Genomic DNA, 25,005 nt, shown 5'->3' on the forward strand with positions numbered 1-25,005 from the left:
TCAAGTTTGGAGTTAGATATAGAATGAGAAGATTATAATAGATGTGTCTAATATAGATTCTCCATCCTTGGTGTGCAGCTCATACTCCTTTGGTGTCTATTTATGTGTTGTTACTATAACAACTAATGTCTCGATTGAGTAGTTACTAGGTGAGTGGATAAGTTGGCATATTCTTGTATTAGGCATCATTTTTTGTTGGTTGTAGACTTGGTTAATGGTTTCAATGGATGTTTGAGCTATGAACTAGATGCAAAAATCTATGTCGCCTCTTTCATATTGTGTTTTTTTCTTTAGGGAGAATTCTTTAATGAGGTCACTTGCCCTAGGAAAAAGCTTTTTCATGAATTTTTCGACTAATTGGTTGGTAATGTTTGTTATGGTCATGTGGCCATCACTATCAATGAGATCAACATGCACTATAGGAGCTTTTGCTAGACTTGTCGGATTCTTGGCATAAGCAGGACCATAAGTGACAAGGACATCACCTTCAAAGAGAGTTGGTGATTGTGTACTACAAATATCTATGATGCTAGATACATTGTTTTCCTCTGTAATCAGCCTATGAAGAGAATGCAATATTATTTTAGGTTATGTAGTGATATGGAAATGAATTGAAAAGTCTAAGAATTGTACAATATTTTATACCTTTTTTTTGGATGTCTATCATGGGAACTAGTGCCATCGTTTGCAAGGTCTTGTTGGCGAGCTAAGGATGTGAACAAAGACCTAGGAAATGTATTTAAAAAGTAAATGGATGCATGGCATAGTATGGAATATTGAGTATATAATGGCAATACCTTTTTGTAGGAGCTGAAGTCTGTATTTGCAGTTGATTTGTATCAGCGTTGTTTTTAGCTTCAAGCTTCTTTTTTTTATATGACTCCATCGTATATCTATCAATGGAGAAAATGGTGACATTTTCCTTGGGCATAAAATTAATGGGCAAGTGAGTTTGACAAAAATGACATTAACTAAGTTGGTCATTTTTCTTATGCAATTAAAATGTAGAAAACCTATACATATGTGTGTCATGATATGGTGTGAAATAGACTTCTAATGCATGCAAGAAAGTTTTGGAACATAATAGTTTTGAAATGCTTAAATAAACAATCTAACCTTGTGGGATGTTGTCATTTTCTAAAACTAAGGCTGTAGAATTTAGAAGTGGAGTTATAGAGATATTGCCAAATTATCTGACCAATATGTATCTAATATCAAGAATTTTAAAAATTCATGATTAATATTATGTATCCAAAAGTGATCTAATAAAGTGCCTACAAATGTTGTTGTTTTGTCAGCTATTAAGGAGAAGTTCTATTGTTGCATGAGTTCTAGAAGCATTCTTTGTTTTTTACTAAAATGTAGCATGTCAATGTTGAAGTCTCCAGTAATTATGATTTTGCAATTTGTTGGCAATGACGTAAAGATTCTTAGTATCATATTTGAAATGTCATCGATAGGTGCACCTAGTGTGATATAAACACTAGTAATGCATATAATATGATCAATATGTAATATATCAATGGTGATTGATTCTAGATAGTGTGTTGCAAAAGAATTTGTGTTTAATACGGTAGTTGTTTTTGCACAGCAAGTCAATATACCATTAATAGCAAGTGAAGAATAGAAATTGTATATTTCACTTAGCAATGGGAGATGTACATGTCTCTTGTCTCTTGTTTCTTGCAAGCATAGTATAGTTGCTTTGACCAAATCATGGTCACGGAGAATTTTCTCTACATACAATGCAAGGAATCACATATTCAAAGAGCATTCAATGAGATCTATTGTTGATAGGAAATGAAGGTTGTGTTGAAGTTTCCATTCTGCTTGATGGTGGAGTCGATTAATTCCCTTGTTCACTTTATGCGAGACTTTGAAATTTCAATGTTGTACTTTGTGCATCAGATATAATGTTTCAATGGTTTTGACACAAGATAAAGTTGTATAGGCAAGATCATGTTGGTATATTGTATGAGGATCAAAAGTGAGTCCATCCATTGTTAGACCTTGTGCTCTATGGATAGTTCTTGCAGATGCTAATTGAAGAGGAAATTGTTTTCGTGTAATAAATTTAGTGGCAGCTTTCATTTTTTTGGCTATTTTCGTTAGTGGGGTCCAAGAAGGTGGAATAGAACTTGTGTAGAAGCTTTGCATTTTTGTGCATTGTAAAATGTCAATTATGTAGGATTTGAGCAAATACGCATAACAAATCCATGAAGCCCAAGAAAACCTGCATGCAGAAAACTTGTCATAGAGAAGAAAAAGACAAGAAGAGGCAAGGGTTTGATTTGAAAAACATGCAAAATTGTATTCAGATGAAGAAAAATATTATTCAATGAATTCAAAGAATTACAAAGAGATCAATCCTTATAAATGAGATCTAAACCTGAAAAGGGTAACCTAAAGCCTAAAAAAGCTAGGGTTGTACATTATAATTAATAAAATATTAATTATATGCACCTATGAGATAGCTTAAGCAAACTAGAGTAATAGGAAACTTATTTAATTAAATCAAAGTGATTTAATTAATAAGTGAAGACAACTAATTACTCTAACACCCCCCCTTAATTGAAGCTTAGGAGGTAAGCTAACCTAGCACAACTATTAAAGCAGAAAAATGGGTCCCAGCAACAAGCCCTGATTAGGTACCCAATACAAGAAAATCTCTGTAAACTGGAGAAATAGAAAAAACCACATGGGAAAAACCCTACTCCAAAAAGAGATAGCAAAGAAAGTTCCAGAAGAAAGGAACAAGGAGAGATCATGAAGAGAACCATTGAAGCATGAAGAAGCGACAAACTCTGTAGAAAAGAAACTATTGATCTGTAGAACCTCCACAGAAATAGAAGGCACGAACTGAGCGTGTTTATATGTTAGATGATCCATCTCACTGAAATGCATAAGTAGCCAGCCACTACAATCGCCTAGTATGTAGGATCAGGTACTAAATACATAGCTCACATTAATGAACCATCAAACCAAGGAAGCATAGGAACAACATAATAACCCCCCCTTAATGCAGATGGGGTGAGGTGACAGGCAAATGAAAAAGTGGGCCAAAAAACTCCTACAACATAGGAACCAGACACATCAAGAGTGAGGTATAGACACCTATAAAGGCATGTGTCACCGATACTACATGAGGTAAAAGAGGAAGAGGGCACAAAACTGGCAAACAATTATCCCCCCCATGGCACTTTATAAAATAATGCGAGTACAACGAATCACAATGATGAAAAGGATCCCAAAATACAAGAGTGGCACTTTATCTCAGTGCGTTTACGTAAAGATGCTTACAAATGATATCAACAATGATTAGAAAAAACATAAGACTGATACAACAAAAGATACAACCCAAAACGAAGCATCAGAAGCAACAAAATCGATCCCCGGACCTGAAACAACCAGGATATCCACCAGAATGCAAAAATGCATAAGACTGAATAAAATTTTCTTGGAGAAGAATTTGGAACAACAACCAACATCATTAAAAAGAGCACAAAAACAATTTTCCAATGATATAAAGAATTCCAAAATCGGAGATTAGATGCTCAAGATACGCCTCCCAGAGTGCAAAATAGAACATCTAGCTTTGATTACCAAACTACATCAAAACCAAAAACAACTACACAAATATCTCCTTCTCAGAACCAGCTTTTTGGCACATTTTTTGGATCGAAAAAATACATCTGTATGCTCAAGTTACGGAGAAAAAACCAATAGGGTCTCCGGAATGCATGATTTTTAAATTTTTTTTTTAAATAATAATAATAAAAAAAAAAAAAACACTCCATCACCGATGGAGCGACAACCTAGTGGAGGGTGGGTGGAGGGCCACCACAAGGCTGTGATGAGGACCGCTGGCGGAGCCGCTACGGTGTCCACCAGCGGTGACCGTAGTGGTAACCACTCACGATTCTGCCACGGTTTACTAATCGTCGTGGGCCAAAAAACTATCTACATTAATTTTTTGCAATTTTTATGATTTATGTGTCTCAGATTGTGTGTTAGGGGTCGTATGGCCTTGTCGGACAATTTTTTTACCTCCTAGATTAACGTTATCCGAATCAAACAAATTTTATATGGAAATGGGGGTTTTGATGCCTTTTGAATCCATCTATGAGGTCTGTTTGGCCTCAAACTACTCCAAAAATTAGTGACCCCACTATTTTCTTAGAAAAAACTTGAAAAAACACTAGATTTGATCTGCCAAACCCTTGATCTCCCTTTTCCTCCAAATACCGAACAAGCTATAACAGATTTGGCTCTGATACCATGTAGGATTTGAGCAAATATGCTTAACAAATCCATGAAGCCCAAGAAAACCTATATGCAAAAAACCTGTCACAGAGAAGAAAAAGACAAGAAGAGGCAAGGGTTTGATCTGAAAAACATGCAAAATTGTATTCAAATGAAGAAAAATATTATTCAACGAATTCAAAGAATTACAAAGAGATCAATCCTTATAAAGGAGATCGAAACCCGAAAAGGGTAACCTAAAGCCTAAAAAAGCTAGGGTTGCACATAATAATTAATAAAATATTAATTATATGCACCTACGAGATAGCTTAAGCAAACTAGAGTAATAGGTAACTTATTTAATTAAATCAAAGTCATTTAATTAATAAGTGAAAACAACTAATTACTCTAACGAATTGTAGGGTCATTGAATCGAATCCATAAAATGTCTTCATCATGAGTTGTATGTAGTTGGAAGACTCCATCAACATCGTTGACTAGTCCATCTTGCGTGTCAAGGTTGCTAGCTATTAGCTTGACTAGAATTCCTGGCTTTAGATAAAGTACAGTAGGCAACGATGATTTTTGCACTTGGAACTAGACATTGTTAAAGTGTGAATCTATTTCATCAAGAGCTTGAAATATGTAAATCTCAGTAGGCAAAAAGTCTAACATTCTTTTGTTGTGTTCGGTAATAGTTGAATTTCTATGAAACAAGTACGGTAATTTTGGATCATTAGGAGGTGTCTTGTAACATGTTGTGTTCAAGTAGCTAAGGTCTTGATCATTTTGTTGACTAGTTCTTGTATGGTTTAGAATGGAAATGAAGTGTTTGTTTGTTTGTCTAACAATAGTGTGCAATTCAAAACACAAGATATGTTCTAGCCAAAATGTGTATGGGATTTTTTCATTATTTATTGTTGGCTCTTCAAATATCCAATTATTGCAAATGGGTTGTGCTTGGTATAAGTCACCACAAAATATGATGTCAACATTGCCAAATGGTTTTTTTGGTATATGTTTGATTTGCCTTAGCCTTTTGTCAATGTAATCTATCATTCTTAAACCTATTAACTAGACCTCATCAATAAGAAAGACTTGTAGTTGATCCATTTTCTTGCTTAGATTGTCAAGAGTGTTTGAGTCCAATGGCAACATCTTCGAAGAGTTACATGGAAGCTGAAAAATAGAATGTGTAGTGATGCCACCTACATTGAATGTAGCTTTTCTTGTGGAAGCCACAATAATGTCTTTAGGCTTGTATGGGTCATTGTCTAGTTGCTTATCATAGATTCAAAACATTACTTGAAATAAGACTTTTGTTGTAAGGGTTTTGCCAGTGCCAACACCTCCTATCAAGAACAAGTATAGTGGTTTGTCAAATGCAATTCTCTTTTTCATGAGGAAATCTTTGACTATTGATTGTTGCTCTTCATTTAGTTGTCATCGCAAGCTAAAGTGTTCCTAGTTTGTAAGAAGGAATGGGTGGGCAATTTCTAAGAATAGTGACAATGTGGTAGCATGTAAGTTCTTTAAGTTTGTTATATGTTAAAATGTTAGTTATAATGTCGTATTTCTCTTTTTTATTCTTTGCTTCTCTATGCCCATGTTCAATATCAAGGTCTATTGTTGGCTGATTATTATTGATCGTTTTTGTTGCAACTTGCTCAATGTCACCCCATTTACTATCTGTTTGTGAGATGAAATTTTTTCAATCTATGCAATTTGTAGTTTGTGTGCTTGAAATGTTGCACTCCATGTTTCATGCCCTACCATTAATGAGTTTTCACTCTTTTTGAAAGGTACATAAAGCATGAGTTGTTCTCTACAAAAATTTTCATAATCAATATGTGGATTATATCTCACATAGCGTATGATACGTGGTTTTGTTCTTTTTTTGGGCTTCAATGAGTTGTTTGAGTAGGAAGTTGTATATTCTATCAATGACATTTTCTCAAAGAGTTGTGGTTGTTCCATATACTTGTCTATCGTTGATGCATACATGATATTTTCAGAGTCATCTTTTTCTTTCTCTAATAGCTTAGGGCTTTTTAGCATAAGAATCCTATTGATGAAGATGGTGCTTCTTGAGCTTTTGCATAATGGAAGAGAAAAGGTAATATGAACTGCTTGACAGTTGGACATTTGTTGGTAATTAAGCAATGGATTGCCTAGATTTCGTATGAAATGTGCCTTTTCATTGCAAGCGCATTGTTTTCATACTTGGTTGAATGCATTTGATAATGTTCTATCTTCTTTTGTCATGTATGAACTGCAATATGATGCAACAACATATGCATCCAAGATAAATTGTGTATCTGTATTTGCATACCATAGTACTGGCACTTTTTTAGCAAATGCATTTATCCATATGTTAGTTGGTTGTCTTTTTAGGAAGACAATTTTTCAAGTCAATGTTGCTTGCAACATGGCAATGTAATAAGCTTCATCAAGTTGGAATTCATACATGAAATTGTCAAATGTAACATCCTTTATGTAATGTTTGCTTTGAAATTGTGTGAAAAAAACTTTTTCTCTATCCTTGATTGTAGGATCAATGTTTATCAATGGCTCCAATATTGTTGTTTGTCTCATGGGAGGTAAGGGAAAACTAAACCTGCAACTGGATGTTTTATACTTTTTGCATGTTTTTGTATGGTGATGTGTTTGCATTTTGACGAGATTTAGATCTAATAGTGTAGAGTGACATAAAATTTACTTGTCAATGAAGTCCTCTATGTTATTGTTTTTGCAATGTCCAAAGACAAGTGCATCCATGATCCATAGCATGAAGTGCACATGTTCATTGCCTTGGTTTTGGAATTCTATAACAAAAAAAATTAGATACTTTGCCAAAGAGGTCATCATTCTTTAGCATCATTTTCCTAAATGCATTGAGCCTATGATTAAAATAGCGGTTGCAAAGGATTAGTTTTTTCCTAATTTCAAAGTCTAAGTCTTTATCCTCTAAGCTTTCATTTTCTCTGTGTTGCTGAGTGTTTGATATGTTGTAATGCATTTGCCAATGGCTGCCAAAAGTGTTCAACACTTGTCAGTGTAACGAAAAAAGTTGGAGGACCATGTTGATGAATCATTGCAAATGTGTTTTTCCTTGTATTCTACAAATAATCAGGAGATGTGCAAATACTCTTTAGAGATCTAAAACCTATTGGAGATTTCTATATGTGTTCTAGGTTTCTAGGGTTGTGCACATCCTTAGCATATAGTTTCACACCTTTAATTCAACAAGTTCCTTATATAGACCCATGTTATTGACAATATTTGTTGAATAATTATTTTAATGGCTTAAAAAAATATGTTTGTTATATGTGTTGCGAAGTTGTTGCCTTTATGCATGAGCTCCCACTTTACAATTTTTTAGAACATTAATTTTTTTGTGATGTCTTCTGCTCATGGAGATCCAAAAAACAATGTTGGAAAGTTTATTTCTTCTGAATAAGTATCCTGGAAAATGCCAAGAGGTTTGAAGCCTTTAAATGGTGCAATTTCGAGAATTAATGTACGAAGATCATTGATTGAATGTGATTCATTAAACCAATGTATGAGTGATTTATGTTCAGGTTCATCTTCATCTTCATTGGCAATGTCATTTGCGTCTATGTTGGCATCTATAGTGCTATCTGTTTAGTTTCGTGCTCTTTTATTTGCAAATAGCAGTTGCCAATCTTTATTTATTGAGACCTTTTCTTTTGTATACAATGTTGTCTTAGACAAGATTGATAAAGCATTCATGACATGGCAGGTCTTACATTTCCTTGTGCATATGCATTTTCATACTGTAGCTTCCATTTTAGTCTAATTGCAATAGTAGTTGTCTCATCTATGTCTCTAGGCAATGCATGTTTCACTTTATCAAAATCGACAGGAACATTGATAATTGTGCCATTCAAGCCATACTGTGCTCTTTTATATCCCAACTGCCTGATTTGTGCAAAAGCAATACGCAAAGCGACAAGTCTTTCTTCTAGGCTAGTCAAGGTTTGAACAAGAGGGATTCGTTTATTTCATCTTATGTTCCACGGAGCAGCATAATTAGGGAGATTTCCATGGACAACTACATCTACACAATGTTTGCAAATCACCTAGTTTGATGCAATTATTTTTTCACTCATTTTAATAGAGAGCAAAGAGAAAGCACTAACAAATGCACTAGTAACTTTGTAGATGTGTTTTTTGAAGCATAACATTTCACAGAGTGTACATGCTTGAGTTGGTGTATCGTTGATTTCTTGTAGATAAAGCTTAATTGATTTATGTTGTCTTTTGTTTAGTGCAAATTGATATGGATAACTTGTAACCTGATGTGTTGTATGTGGCTTGCGAAAGACATATCTTTTTCTAGCAGATGTAGACTTGTCTTTGTCTTTGGCAATATTGTCAACATTGATTGATTGATTGATTGATGGACATGTTTGGTGGGTTTCTTTGCCTATTATGGATTGTTGCTTTCAAATGTCTTAGTTAAGAATGAGTCTTTAAGGTTTGACTAGGTGTAGTTGCAATATCTGCAGTGTTTAAGGTTTTCACAAGAGATGGTCTTCTTTTGTTCACTATTGTTGCAATATTTGTACCTTGTAACAAATTATGCCCATTTATTTTGGTTTGAATCATTGTTTGTTCCATTGGTTGGAGTGGTCTATAATGGCAATGACTTGTGCCATTTTTAAAACAAATTGGGTTAATGCACAATTATTGAGCTAGAGTTAGTGCTTGTGTCTTTAGGATGTGATCAAATAATTAGATTACTATGTTAGATTCAAGTATTTCTCTTTGAGCTTATCCACCACTCTGAGCTTATCCAACATTTGATTATAAGTTTAAATTTTGACCTAATATTATTAGTGAGTCATGGCACAAAATGCATAAATAGCTATATATAATTTATTGTAAATATGGACAAAAATAAAGAAAATCAAAATACAAGAAATCAAAATTATGAAATAAGACAACTTATAAATTATAAAATGTAATCCATAAATAATTACATACATTTTTATGTTCAATTATACTTGAAAATATATTTATAATAATATTTCATGCACATTAAATTTAATATAATTTATAATAAAAAAGTTAATATATATTTTAAATAAACTATTAATTATAATATTAATGAAACACATATTTATAATTTGAAGTATCAAATATTTGAATTTATTAATAATTTCAATTTCTTCTCACCACTATATCAATATATTATGCTGACATAGTTGGAAACTTTAAATACATTTCAAAATTTAGCATATTTTTACTGTAAATACATTTGCAAATTTAACATGTTTTTAAATTTAATTTATAAATGTTTTTAGCTTCACATCTTTATTGTCTAATCAACATACTAATTTAGCAAACTGTAGATACTTTGTCATTCCCGCCATTTGAATTTTAATAATAATGGTGTGCTCAATTAAAATTATGGTTTGATATGAGATGATCACTGAATGCCTAATGTCATATGAATGTATAGTTGTGGAATTAATTGAATATAGTAAGCACTTGCATCAAGAAGTTGCTTCCTTCATTCACATCTGCCATTGGGGCAAGAAAAATGTGTGGACTCCAACTGGCCCTTTCTTAGAAGAGTAATAAATTTGATCTCATCTTCTATTGTTTCTTTCTTATTTTTTGCTTTTAAAAATTAAAATAACCCCCAAGAAAAATGCATCTAGCCAATGAAATAAAAGGAATTATTTCTTAGAATTTGATTTTAAAATTTTTTGCATCAGAACTTTAGAATAGAAATTATACTTTTCATCTCAATAAATTAGAGGGGGTCTAATGAAAACATTAGTTCCCTGGCTATAAATAGGCAGGGACTAATAAAAACTAAATACATTTCATTATCCAAAGTTCAAACAATTTATTAAATATTTCAATCGCAATTCATTAATATTAGTCCACAAAGTTAGAAGATGCAAAGACATTGGTGCATGCTAAATATTTATTAATCTCATTTGTTATTGTATATGTAATAATTTATAGTATTATATTAGAAAAGATAGACATCTATATTTTAGAATACAAATATATTATTTTATAGTTTAAAAATATAAAAATTAAATAGATATTATTTAAGAATGTATTTAAAATATTAATTTAAAAATTTTCTTGCAGGTTTAGGCCACTATGTCAATTGAGAAAGACAAGTTGAAGAGATTCCTCAAAGATGGTCATGTTACCTTCCTTTACTGTGAGTTGAAACATGGATATCAATGGAGAAGAACGTTGGGTGACCTGCATGCTTTTGATCAGGTGTGTAAAAGACTGAACAAGGAGATCTGGAAGAATGTTAATGCCAGAAAAGAAGAGCTGCTCATATTAACTCAAATTCAAGAGCACAAAAACATTGTTCGGATGGAGGGTCTGCTTGGCTGGACTGCTTGGATGGATGTTCATTTTGATGTTTTACATTAGTTGGTTGTTCCTCATGTTTTGATGTCATTGTACATTTGATTCTCTGTTGTCGGATGAAGGCTAGACCTCCTTGTTGATACTTTGTAAACTCTCTGGTTCTATTGTTTTTTTGATCCTCTTATATTTAATAGAAAAAAATTATCAGTAAAAAATATTTTATAATATAAACTTAAATATTATTATACTTGAGTTTTATATTTTTATTTTAAAATATATATCATATTAAAAATGTAAAGTAAACAATTAAAAAATCTAAAAATAAATATAATGTTTGGTATTTCAAATAGTTAAACTTCAAATTGACAATGCAAAACCCTAGTAAAAGTTGAAATATTGAAATTTGTTGAAAATAATTAAAATATCTTAGGCCAACAATAATGCAACAATTGTCTTCCAACTATATATGTTGTATATTAATGTGAGATGTGATATGTTCCCCGTCATAGTTATCATATGCAAATGCATTAAATAAAGCATTATATTTTTTTACCTATCTGCTTACTTGTAGCCAAGAAGCCCATAGTGTGATGGTGATTTGAGCATATTGTTGAGTTAAATCTGCTACAGGCTTGAGCATGGTCTACAATGCCATGTTTAGGAGAATATCTAATAATTGTCTTGGCTATCATGCCTATAGGACTAATTTTCTCTATATATAAATGGTATATGGGATACTTCTAGGTCTGTGTATGTGAAACCTACCAAGAGCGGATTTAGATGGCTCCTAGCATTTGTTTCTGATTCTAAGATAGATTCATCAATGTAGACAAAAGGCATGACATGGAAATAAACTCTTTCTCAATAAAAGCCAGAGCTATAAATGCTTAGATATAACCTAATCTAAAATAACATCCTATTCAACATCTTTCTATGGCATGATTCTTTTATTTCTATCTGCTAAATATAAATACAACTCCAAAAATGGTGGAAATAATAGATTATGAGGTTATGTTTTCGTAGTAATTTATTATGTTAGAAACACTTGCTTTGGATAAGTATTGGTATATATAACTATTTTAATAAACACGAAAGGTATGATAAAAATCCTATCTTCTCTTCAAAATCATACTGTTATTATCATGAACATTGTATTGTCATGTTGCTGCCTAATAGTTTTGAATAAATCAATATGTGCTATATAATTTCCCTATCTCAGCTCAATAAATCAATGTGGTACATACTGATGACCAAGGTTTTTTTTAGGTTATGTGGTGTGATCATTTAAACAATCAAATAATCTTTAAAAGAGTAAAATGTTAAAAAGAGAGGGAAAAAAAGCATACCAAACATAAAAATAAATAGAATAGCAGCCAAAATAGAGTGGGAATGGGAATATAAACTAGTACTTTAAATCTAATTATTGATTTGAAAATAGCATAAATGAATGAGCTCACTTCCATTTTAACATGTGTCATTAATGTTCCCTGTCAATATTGCTTGTAAAGACTTGAAATTGATGCAAGTTTTCTGTTGCAAAGCATGCTGAAAGTATCTAAGTCATACAACAATGGAAAATAACTTACTTGAAGAAACTGATGTCTAAAATACATATTCTTAAATCTTCAATATCGGATCTTATGTCATTCTAAGATAAACAAGGAAGCACATTTCAAATTTTGAAAAAGTACCATTTTTCCCCCTTTCTTTCACAAATGTTTATCATTCGAAAACATCTTCTACCTACTATCTTAAAAAAAATCATCATGTAGACTAGTGCATAAATAATAAAATTATATAGCATCCCACAAGTTTGAACAAGAAAGATTGGCTAATTAGGAGAAAATGAAAATATTTTACGTCTACAAGGAGTTATTTTTATTATTATTATATAGTTTTGCATACCTACTTTCCTACTAGTTATCGTTTTGGTATACAAGGAGTTATTTTTATTATTATTATATAGTTTTGCATACCTACTTTCCTACTAGTTATGCTTTCGGTAGTAGACAATTTTTATTTTCTTTTGTTCTGCAAAGCATTATTTAGCATGTTTTGAGAAGAAAATCGGTATGTAAGTTACCCAAGGAAAAAGTCTAGATAAAAGATATGAGATGTTATTCAATAATCATTAACCTATAACAACATCAAAACCATCTAAAATATTTTGCAAGGCATGATGAGAGTGCTAACTGGTATCGATGATTTAAGACTTTCCTTTTAATGCACATATGATTTTTGATGACCAGTCTCCATCAAGTGACTTTTTTAGTTCTCAGCTTAATATGAATAGAACAAGCCAACCTTTAGAAAGGAATTCATAAGTACATCATCACAGTCTGCAAGTTTTTCCAAGGCGTAATGAGACTATTCATGGGAACAAAAATGAGTAATGATTGAGTGAACTAACATGACAAAGAACAAATTAAAATTTGAAGGTGAGAGGGGTAGGCCTTTGAAGAATTGGCACAACCTCTTTGAGGTATGCTTTCTAAATCGTACTTATTCCCTGTTACCATTACACAGAAATGAAAAAGAATAATCAATTCAATCTATGGCTCGATCTTTTGACCAACAAGCCAATCACAAATAAGTGTCAATATTTATTCTTGCCAATTATATGAACTTAAACTATATTGTGTTTGAAGAACATGATTGCTATGACAGTTCTTCATATTTCCTCATTAACATATGAAATATGCTATACTAGTCTATGAGAATATATTGATGAGTCTTAACCAAAATGACGAACTTGAAAACTAATAAAAAAACATCTTAGTCACCTTAACACTTTGTAAAAGATAAATAAGAAAACCAAGCTCGACAATCGTACTACACAAACAGTTCCCATTCTTCATTTATCATAAACCATTACGTAGTTTAAGATTTAAAGTGTCCTCGACTTTCGAAGAAGTATATTACAAATGAAAATATTATTTGTTACAAAGCTACAATTGTTCCAAAACATAGATTATAGGCCAAAACACTACACTGATTTTGACCTTGCTGTATATGCTAGTCTATCTAAACACTAATATTGACTACACACCAAAAGAAACCAATATATACTTAGTGACGCATAACCATTGTTTACTGACAGACAATAGAGATGACGACAGATCTTGCCACATGATCTTTGTTAAGTGACAAATCACAAATATGACTGACACACAGTAAAGATGGCACAAATCAAAATTTATTATACCTAAAAACTCTAAGGTCCCTTCAGACATGACCACCGCTTAACCAAGCTTGGCGAGAGCGAGTGCAACACTAGTCTTAAGGGCACTTGGCACCGCCCTTAGAGTTCTTTTTGTCTCTGTAACAATGGCACCCATTGTTATTTCCATACTGCCCACTCCTAAAGACAACCTATATGTAGAAACGAGTGAAATCATTAATTTTGCAACGATCTAGACAGCCTAAGTACAGAACTAGGTGAAAATAGTTAGTTTTGCAACATCGTTTACAATACTACAAGTGGACTAATTTAAAAAAAAAGTGATTAAACATTAGTATTGAAAAGGAAGAAGAGAAAATACATAGACGAAGAGACTGTCACAAAACAAGCAAGCAAAGGAAAATGCTTATAAGATAATACTAAGCAAGGATGCAATACCAAATCAACTGAGCATGTTAAAGCTAAAAATAAACTCTGGTTAGCCCTTTCTAAAATATTCAAATTAAATCTTCAGGCCCCAATACCCGATCAGATTAGCAATACACCATCATAAATACTTGGCCCTGCGAAATATTGAGAGTAAATAGACATACAAATTTGAAACTCACAGATACGTAGATGAATACACAAACCCCCAAAACCACAACGAATAAAGCTAAGTTGAGAAGATTTAAAGAATTTGAGCAAAATGAAAAAGATATAAATTCAAAAATTGAAACCCTAGCAAGACATTTTTGTTGGGTTGACGGAAAATTCAACCCTCTTTTATGAATCCCGCTCGAGAAGAAAATGGACATGACATAGAAAAACTACTGGCAAAGAGAAGTAAAGTTCAAAAGTGGCAAACCTTGTTGAGGAGCGAGGAAGCCGTACCCACAAACTAGAGTTCCTTTGCAACAACAACACAATTTGCAAAGATAAGCCTCATCCCATAGCTCCTGTGTACTTCCCCTCCCAGCTTCCCACCCCCACAAATGCAAACGACTGAGTTTCGATACAAGCAGACAAGAGTGAAAACCTAGCAAATCCACAAATCTCCACCGTCTGCTCTGGAAACAACAAAAGGCAACTAAATCTAGTTGCATATTTAATCCAGCGTTTGAGCACTGCATCCAATGTAGATATTTAATGCGACATTCAATACTAATTATGAACAGAGTAAATATTGAAGCGTGCACGGGCAACTATCCTATCGAACATTAATAAAAGCTTTACAATTGTTCTATTTTGGAAATGTGGTCACTTCTTGCCTTTTTATTTTTAATTTAGAAAACTAATTAAACCACTAGCAAAAAACAACTGACCAATAAGAAAATACAAAAATTCCAATAAACTTCAAAATTCGAAATATTAAATACTATGAAACATAAGATATATTATTCTTTTGGAAGTTTCAAAGCACGATTAATTCTTTATAGTTCATATGAAAACATTCGTCTCTGAACTAATAATAATAAGATCATGATACGATGATAATCAAGAGTTGAATTCAGTAGAACACATGCTAACCGTTAGGCTAATAATATTGGAGCATGTTCCCCGCTGGAGGAGACAAAATTCAGGCGGTTCAAACACTAAATCGCTTCACCTCTGAAAATAGATTTAACCAGCAAAGAATATTTTTTGTTTAGAAGGTTGTAAAAATCTTGTCTCGAGCGCGAGAATGTAGTTGTACTAAAATCTCGATATTTTTGATCTACTTTTCTGTTCATTGTGAATAGAAGCAGCAAATTATAGGGAAATCGGTTTTGTTTCATCTCATTTAAAAAAATCGGCTTAGGTAGGGTTTCGTAATATTTTCCTGCAAACTCTACCCGTTTTTCTCACAAGCATCGTTGGCAGCACGAGACAAGTTTTTGCAGAATCTTAAGGTAAGTCACCTGCCATAGTTACAATGATTTTTATTTTGGAGGAACTTGTACGGTCATTTTGTGTTGTGTTTAATTTCATTCTAAAACCAATTTTTTTTTAACGTACACTGGTTCCGTGATTTTAATCATGGCTGTCTTTTGTATGATATAATTGTAATACCTAGTGAGATCTATCTAATGCATTTTATGTTTGTTTGGGGTTTTTTTAGTTTATCTAGTTTTTCCTGTTCATGTGACTATTTTTGCCACAACTTGTCCGATAGAATTATTTAGTATTTAATGGATACCAGCTTGTGCTGATGCTGTGAATGCAATGGCTGCCAAACTATTTTCACATAGATTGATTATAAATATTGGATTATCTTCATATGTCAAAAACTTATTAAATTCTTCTTCTAAAAAGATTGGATTATCTTCATATGTTAAACTAAATTCTTCTTCTCAAACCTTTTATATTGTACAACCTTGCTTACTCGCTAATTATGGTAAGAGGATACGGAGTGTGTGTAGAAAGAGGCTGAGTAGATTCGGTTGCATGAGGAGAATGTCCCGAGATTGGTAGAACCTTGAGGGAGCCTGTTTGCAGACTGTGTCAAGTGTCATAGCACAATAAATATACCATCTTTCTTAAGGTTAGCAGTTCAGAGTGAGGTAAGGAATTAGGACTTAAGTATGTATTGTGAATTAAGGATTGTTCTTAATATATAATTAAGTTAAATGCATAGTGTTGTATGTTAATCATTGGAAGTTGGTATTCTTCTAGTAGGGAACATTACAAGTTGCCATTCCTAAGTGCAATCCAAACCCTAATTGGGAATTTGAGAGCACATTAAGTAAGGTCCTATCAAGGGACATTAGAAGACTCTTCTCCAGAAAGAATAGAAGATGATGAAATAGGTACTCTTGGGAACCTCAACAAAGATATGATCATGAAACCAGATGAAAATGAAGAAGTAGAGGATCAAAGAGGTGATCACCAAAGAAATAAAGGACAAGATGAAGGCGAACCAAACAATGAGTTGGGAGAATACACTGCTCTTGAGTGGTTGAGGGACATGTCAAAAATAGAAGTCACAAACAAATAGCCAGTTGAGAACATTTAAAGTATCTTAGAAACTAGCTAAAAAGCTTGCAAAGATCATTAGAGATGGTTCAAGTGCCCACACAATATAAATTGTTATCCCACGGGCTGTTTAGGCAAGAGAAGACATTCTTCCTCAAGATTATGATATTGTGGAGTATGATTTTGGAACAACTATGAAGAAGCAAGAGATTGAAGATGCCAATGGAGTAATTTAAGTTTTAGAGCAAAGATTGAACAAAGAAGTTGGAAAGAAGAAACAAAACAAGGAAGAAGCTCGATACTTTAAATTTTTTATCAAACACTTGATGGATCTGATACAAGAGAAAGATCACACTTTTGCTCCTATAACACTTGAAATATAATCGATTGATAATTTAGAGGTCATGAAGATTACAACCCAAGAGGTAAATGCATGGGTGGAGGAAGTTTCCAAAGAAGCATGTATTTTTCTTCTTGAGTTCATGGAGAGTTACAAGATGGTTGCTTCCATTAAAATAAGAGCTTAAACTTTGTGTATGATTTTTGAAGAATTTCAGTTCATCTAGGAGAAAATCATCCCATGATTGCAAACATTAAATGGAGCCCCTAGGCATATGTTGGAAAAGGACAAGGTGATAAAGGAAAATGAAGTGATTGATCTCAATGGAGGGTATAGTGCATTAGTTTCAAAGTGAGACACCCTTGTGAACGTAAAATGTGATTCCTAGTAGCTAAAGGAAATGATTCAAGTGACCCAAGATGAAATTCTCAAAGCAACGAGGGTGACATTTCAATTTGGTGAAAGTAAAGAAGAGAACATGGAAATGGAAATATTGAAAGAAAAGATGAAGACTACCTACTTCATCAAGAGGATATAGTTTGTGTTACTTGGGGACGCGTTTCCAGCCCTAAGCCTTGAGTTTTGGAAACTGTCTCCGTTTCGGGGACTTGGGGACGGTCGGAAACGTTTTCAAGCCGTCCCCACCCAAGCAAGAAAATCGGAAACCTGTCCCCGAAACTTCGAAAATGGTCAATGCGTTTCTAGATGGTGTTAACCGTCCCGGGGACTCCGTAGTCATTTCCCATCCATCCTGGGGACTGCTTGAAGTTTCCGATTTTAAAATAAAATTCAACTTAAAAAATAAAATTAATAAATGGTGATTTTCTGGCCATTTGTTGGCCCCACATTAAAATAATATGTTAATATAACCCATGTTGAAAGAATTTTTTTTGGAAGCCATTACAAATTTAGCATCCAACTATCACTAAAAATTAAAACTTCAACTTTTGTTCAACAAACCAGACCTGAAAATGATTGTAAATCAAACTTCTATTTGATATTCATATTGCAAACTTGGAAATGATTGTTGCTGGGTTGAGGAATACTCAGATTGTTTCCAGCTTTGATAATGTTCTGATCGAAGCAATAATTGCCTAGAAATAAATTGTTGTAGCTGATTACTGCCCAAACAATATGGCTGCTACCCGTCTAGGAAGATTTGGCACAACAGATTCGGTTTTCCTCCAAAACCCACAAGAAAGGGCTCTAAAGTCTAATCTATGGCAGATTGATTCTCTCATTGGATGTCATCCTATGTTCCAATTCTTAGACGATGATTCGATTTGGTGCTATGTTCTATGCTGACTTGATGAATGAAATTCATATTTTAAAACTATGTTGCTATGATGATGAATGTGACAATGTTATGTAATTCTGCAATTCATGAATATACATACATACATACATACATACATACATACATACATACATACATATATATATATATATATATATATATAGCCGTCCCCTATTTCAGCCAAAAAAAAAAACATCTCAGAAGTCTGTTTCCTCGTCTCCCATCCCCCATCCCGGAAACTCGGGGTAACATAGGATATAGTTGAGGGGTGTTGCATCATTCAAAACCTTCATGGTCACTTGTCAAGATAATGCAAATAATTAGGAGAAGACTTTGCCACATGTTCAATTGAGTTGGATGTTGTTGAGTGGAAGGTCCAGAATGCGTGAAGTGCCCCAACGGAAGAGCTCGATGCTTTTATGTCTACGTTCATTCAATTTGCCAAAAGAGAAAAAGTCAAAGGAAATAATCTTCGAAAGAGATTTATTGTAAGCCCATGTGGCATTGAATTTTATATTGGCTCCTAGATATGTGCTTGACTTTGATTGGACAACATTTAATGCTTTTAGTGGTAGTTGTGAAAATTGTGATTAGGGCTTTGTTAGATTAATCTGGGCCATTGATTTTAAACTACTCTTGGCTATTCATTGTAATGGAGCTCCTTATATAAGGCTTGCTCAACCCATTCATAAGGGATATTGTTGGAGAATTGTTGCTAATATACTGCCAAAATTGCTCTATAGTCATTGTTGTCTTTGCATGGTGAATACTTGTGAACTTTTGAAGTATTGCATGGTTTACTGCATTTCCCACAGTTTAGAATATGGCGTCAAGTGTTTAGTTTAGAATTTTATTTGAGTAATTTTGTTAGATGAAGGAAATTGTGAATCAATCTTTGTGAAACTCGCATAATCCATTTTATTAGCACTTTTTTGATTGTAAGTTTTCCTTGTGTGGTTATCTGGAAGATTAATGAGCTTTACTTCAATTATTGCGTGCACATTAATATGCATCCATTGATGGTGTTGCTGTTATAGTTATAGTTTGAACATCTTTCATTTACCTTTGAATGTAATAACCCCAGCTGGCTATATCCTTACCAATCATCAATATACCTTTGCTAATCAACAGTCTAACATCTCGTCAAACATTTGGCAGTCTTTATTGTTATTGTTTGAAATTTGAGAATCTAATTTTTGAAATCACACTAGAGAATGCAATTGGGCACTTACAATTTCAGATCAATTTATTACTAAGAAGTTTGTATGAATGCCAACATTAATTCACAATTCTACCCTACGAACTGTGCAATTATATAATTTTGAAAGACAAAGAATTTGCTCTAGCTTTAATTCATTACCAACATGTTTCAAACAAGCAGTAGCAGCAATAATATATTAAAATACTAAGAACCTGGAAATGTAGTTTGGCTTTGATTTTTAATTTGCAGTCCAATGTGAATCTACAGCAGCCCCATTAATATATATTGCAGGCCTTGGAGAAAGATGTCCAGCCTTCTATGAATGATGTCTCCACCTAGGAACAAGTTGCAGATGTCTTTAGAACCAAAACGCTGCTTCCTAGGATGAATACGGCAGCCTTAAATGCCCAGATCAAACCTCTTAAATGCAGACACAGCTTGATTTAATAACTCAATGAACCTCCTCACAGTTTCCAGAATAATCTCCAACAACAAATTCCTCCTTAGCAACTGTATGCCATAGTAGGGAAAATCACAAATTGTATGCCTTAGCACAATTTGCAAAGCAATCTCAGAATAATTCCCATAATTGAATCTACATTACTTCAGCTGTACATCCCAAACCCTTATACTTCAGCAAGGGCATAGAAAATCATAACTTCAGAATATGTCACCATGCCAACAAAAGAAAATAAATATTCAATTGGATGCCTTTCCCATAAAATGGCCTCATATTTATAATCTCCAAATGCCACAAGTTTCCCAAATGAACTTCACTTAAGAAGCTTCCTCCACATAACATTAAAATATAATAAAGTGCCATTATAATATTATTTATTAATTGCTTTTGCCTTGAAAAATGACCTTTTCCACCATAAATTAATATTTTGACATACAAGGCCATTGTTTCTTGTGCTTACGATTTAAAACTTTTCATCTCGATTCCAACGAGCTATGATATTGAGGTGACCAACATACAACACCAACAAAAATAACAACCTTAACAAATTTAGAAGAATAATAATAATAATTCACCCGTCTTGCGAAAACAATTGAAGAAGCATCAAAACCAAATTCTGACAACACTAGAGTGATCCTGATGAAGAAAGAATGTATTTGACGAGGTGACTTACTATTTCTTGGAGCCCAAACTAGAAGCCCGAAAAAAAAATTGAGAGCATTACTCAACTCCTCTAACTCAACTAAGCTCATCGGAATCAATAGTTTAACTTACTATAAATAGTAAGTCCCTTAAACGGACACAAAACACACTATAGGCTGCTGGAAAGCCTATAATCCCACACTGAGACCTTCAAATCCCACTGTCAACTCACGAGGGTCGTGATGGTGAATTGACCAAGCTAACTGCAGGTACCTACTAAAAATGGGGACATTGCAATCCTCCCTCCCTAAGATTGCTTGTCCCCAAGCAATCCCAGAGCAAAATGAACATCATAGTCCACCTGGATCCCAAGGGTAGAATTGCATACTATCCCTGTAGTGTACAAGCAACTCCTGTAACATTAACACCCAAATAACTGATAACAATGATAGAATCATTTGGAAATTGACTGTAGGCACTGGTGGCGATAATAAATCATCAGAACTCAATCCAACTGAAATACCAACTTTGTCAACATCTGAGTCCCTATCAAACTGACACACACCCAACTGCACTGTGGAGATGATAATCACCACAAGTACCTGAATCACTATCACCAACTCCAACCTCTGATAAACTGTCCTGGGTGTGTAGATATTGCAAGTGGTCTAACTTGCAGATGCCAATCCCATTTGCAAAAGATGGTGCTAACCCATCCTATAATGGATGGTATGAAATTGGAGCCAACCCACACCGACGTGAAATCAAATCCTCTACTTGTGGGTCAAAAGAAAACTGATGAATGCACCCCACTGTATAATGCCAGTAGAAAGCCACAATCTCTGTCAATGGCTCATCAGTACCAAACCGGGAATTAGGAGATGACTCTAATCTTTGACTCCAAAGTACTGGTTGGGCAGGATCTTGGGCTACTCTTTTAGCGAACCCGACTAGAAGATCCCTATGGGGAAGCATTGTTGACAAAGTCTCTACAACCTTTTCCACCAACCTCTGAATAGCATAAGAGCCTCAGATGTGAGTACATTCTAAAACTCTGTATGAATCCTCCCACACATCCAAACTCTCCAAAAGATACTCCATGAAAAACTTTGTGCAGTAGAAATTATGTGGAAGCATCAACCTGCTCCCCTACGACCCACAACTGATCCCTCTGAAATTGTGGCACTGCCAACAATCCAATGTTGCTGTATGAAATGAAGAAATAGATTCACTTCCAACAGAAGAAAGCAAATCACCATGAGAGCTTGTCTCCACTAATGCTCTCACCTCCTCTGTACCTACTACACCCATATCCTGGACGGATGTGTTGGTCACATCATCATGTCCATCATCCTCAACCGTACAAACAAGCTCACCACCAACTACAATATGCAGCTGAACAGGGTCTGGAGTTGGTGTCCACTGTACTCTCGCTCTAACTCCATAGTAACCTCATCCAACTGTGATTGTGACTCTTAAAGAGCCAACTGAGTACACTAAAGAGAGTTGACAACCACCTCAAGCTCCTGGGTGAGCTCAACCACCTCCTCTTTCCCTAACAACGTGTCATAGCAGGTGCTAGCCCACTCCAGAAGGTAATCCCTGTCAGCAATTAATTGAGAGTAACTATGCTTCAAGGTTCTGACAACCTCTTGAAGCGCAGGAACCTCAGCTAGGGAAAGACTACTGTCACCGTGCTCATTATGACATGGGAGCACCCCGACCAGATGTGGCTAGCATCAGACAGATAGCATCATAATGCTCAAGAGCTGAAGAAATGTCACTCTCACTCACCTTCAACTGACTAGTCACATGATGCCTTTGGAACCCTTGCCTCCTATGCAAGCTTTATATCTTAGTAATTGCACTATGATAGGAAACCGAATGAGAACTGCTCACCACAAGATTACTCATTGCATGTGTGCTACCATCCTCGCACATATCTACAATCGAGATACAACTACTGGGTACTTCAACCAACACCTCTTTTGAAGAAAGGGAAGCCCTCACAGTATCAATCTCCTCTCATGTCTCAGCTTCTACCTCAATAGTAAGATTTCGTAAACACCGATCCTAGGATCCATCTAAAACCTCCTCAGTCATTAGCTGATACCTGGCAAGGGATATCATACCCAGTGCAACTCATAGAATCATCCAACAAATTATAAGAGGTGTTCATACTATCTATATCCCCATTACCTGACAGAGCCTCAACTGTTGTCACCTGACTCAGCACACATGACTCTATGCTAGGGTTAGAGCATGAACCCACATCTATAGACTCCACTGTAACACCCAAATCACCAATATCATATCTTGGTGGCTTCATACATGCATTGGTCCCACCTGACGAAGCAGCTACCTCCTACACTGGAGCAACACTACGACAACTCATATTCAAATCTCCAATAATAATCCCCTCCTCGAGAGAGTCTGAACAATCAGCAACAACTACTGCCCCAATAGCACCTGCACTATCCACAACAACTCTGGAATCCTCAATCCGTTGACGCTCAGTGTTGTTGTCCACCAGTGGCACTGACACATCCACATGTCTGTGTGGAAAGTCCATCTACGCTGCAGATAGGACTAGTAGGTGTCGTACTAAATATAGGTACATTTGCATTATGGACACTTGTTGAGGAAAACTCAAGCTTCCTTCCCTGTAACCTTGATGCTGGCCTTCTAAAGGCCGAAATCATATACCTCGCTGCTCTCTCAGTTGTCTCTGGATCCGACAATCTCTCGCCTAACCTCTGTTGATGAAGCTTAAGTTTCTCCATACTCTCCTGCAAAACATTCATTTTCGTGCGGACTTCCTCATCGCTCCACCAACTTCTAGAGTTACTAGTCCTCCTATGTCTATCCATGGCTAGAAAATGCTAGAGTGCTGGTCACTCCAAATGCAACAACAAATTTGAAAATAAAGTAATTTTTCTACCCCATTGGATGGTAAGAAACCGCTCTAATACCACTATAATAACCCTAGCTGGTTATATCCTTAACAATCATCAATCTACCTTTGCTAATTAATAGTCTAACATTTCATCAAACATTTAGCAGTCTTTACTGTTATTGTTGCAAATTTGATAATTTAATTTTCGAAATCACACTAGAGAATGCAATTGGGCACTTACAATTTCAGATCAATTTAATACTAAGAAGTTTGTATGAATGCCAACATTAATTCATAATTCTGCCCTACAAACTGTGCAATTATATAATTCTAAAAGACAAAGGATTTGCTTCAGCTTTAATTCATTACCAACAATGTTTCAAACAAACAGTAGCAGCAATAATATATTAAAATGCCAAGAACCTGAAAATATAGATTGGTTTTGACTTTTAATTTGCAATCCAATGTGAATCTACAACAACCCAATAATATATATTGCAGGCCTTGGAGAAAGATGTCCAACCTTCTATGAATGATGTCTCCACCTAGGAACAAATTGCAGATGTCTTTAGAACCAAAACGTTGCCATCCAGGATGAATACAGAAGCCTTAAATGCCCAGATCAAACCTCTTAAATGCAGATGCAAGTTGATGTAATAACTCTGATGAACCTCCTCACAATTTCCAAAACAATCTCCAACAACAAATTCCTCCTTGGAAACTGTATGCCACAATAAGGAAAATAGAGAATTGTATACCTCAGCACAATTTGCAAAGCAATCTCAGAATAATTCCCAGAATTGTGTTAATGTTTTAACGTCAGTAGAAGTAAAACATTGATTATTTGATATATTAATCTGTGTTTATGTTTGTTAGATAAATTATTATTGCTGAATCTTATATATATATAATATATATTATATATGTAATATAATATATATTATGCATTATATATCTTATATATATAATATATTTATGATAAATGTAATATAATATGTATTATATATATTATGCATTATATATTATTATATAATAATATAATATTATATTACATATATGGTTAATATATTAATATTATATATATGTTAAAGATGAGTTATGCATATAGTCATTTATAACATGGTGATTAACTATAGAGACATGTCTCCTCCTCTCATATTATACATATATGAGATCCAAATCTGCATTTGAAAATCATCAATTACAATGGCAATGAAAATACATTTGCAGATACGATCTTAAGTTATTTCAACATGGTATCAGAGCAAGGCTGCAAATGTTTAAATACATGAGTTGCTTTAGGTCACTAAGAAAAGACTTACGTAAAGGATACATAAAAATACTCCCAAGAAATGTTGTGAATTATCTTAGCTGGAGACTTGGACGAAACAATTTCATAGCAGCATAAAGCAAAGAAGAAAGACATCGAATAGAAAATGT

The 25,005-nt window shown here is 34.2% G+C and overlaps 1 protein-coding gene across 2 annotated transcripts in view; it reads left to right on the top strand.

The window, feature by feature from the left end:
* Nucleotides 1–15,195: 15,195 nt before the first annotated feature.
* LOC149542205 (mediator of RNA polymerase II transcription subunit) overlaps nt 15,196–25,005 on the top strand; it is a 97,261-nt gene continuing 87,451 nt past the window's right edge. For both annotated transcript variants that reach the window (XM_089797222.1, XM_089797223.1), the window contains exon 1: nt 15,196–15,666. The gene's annotated coding sequence lies outside the window, so the exon portion shown is untranslated. The remainder of the gene's footprint in view (nt 15,667–25,005) is intronic.

Source organism: Cupressus sempervirens, chromosome 8, assembly GCF_028749045.1.
Source record: "Cupressus sempervirens isolate cs-2001-9-10 chromosome 8, ASM2874904v1, whole genome shotgun sequence".
Taxonomy (NCBI): domain Eukaryota; kingdom Viridiplantae; phylum Streptophyta; class Pinopsida; order Cupressales; family Cupressaceae; genus Cupressus; species Cupressus sempervirens.